Raw genomic sequence first — 521 nt, forward strand, 5'->3', positions numbered from 1 at the left:
TACAGCAGCCGGGGCGACGGGACGTGACGTCTCCGTTCCCTCCTTCAGGGAACAAGGGTTACATACGTAAAAAATTCTTTTTTTTTAAAGACGTTCCCTTTCAGTCGGTCATTCCGAGTCATGTCGGTCCATGGATGCTGCCCCTTGCAGTGTCCTGTGCGAGCCGCCTGCGCCCCTTTGTGGTGTAGGCCGGGGCTCGCAACAAGAAGACCAGTCACTGTTGTCACAGCACTACCCACTCAGTGAGATTGGATAACACTGGGAAAACGTACCCGTTCCACTTGGAACAGGAACGTTGCGGAAGCCCCATCCTTCCCGAAGGAGGTTTCGGAAGCACTTACACAAATGACATCCGTTTAGGTGCATATGGAAGATTAGAGGTGATTGTAACCCTCATGGAAATGGCAGAAGTCTGCCGGGGAAACACGGGCTCTGAGGCTATACCATGGACTTTACACATATGGGAACCACTTAGGCCTCAACATATGGAACCCAGCCCTCTACCGGTTCTCACGGATTCA

The 521-nt window shown here is 52.2% G+C and overlaps 1 protein-coding gene across 1 annotated transcript in view; it reads right to left on the reverse strand.

Moving 5' to 3' along the window:
• Window positions 1–521, reverse strand: part of LOC107667798 (pappalysin-1-like) — a 90,513-nt gene that overhangs the window by 31,853 nt on the left and 58,139 nt on the right. The gene's annotated exons all lie outside the window — the stretch shown is intronic.

The sequence above is a fragment of the Sinocyclocheilus anshuiensis genome, unplaced genomic scaffold (genome assembly GCF_001515605.1).
Source record: "Sinocyclocheilus anshuiensis isolate Anshui unplaced genomic scaffold, SAMN03320099.WGS_v1.1 scaffold2558, whole genome shotgun sequence".
Taxonomy (NCBI): Eukaryota; Metazoa; Chordata; class Actinopteri; order Cypriniformes; family Cyprinidae; genus Sinocyclocheilus; species Sinocyclocheilus anshuiensis.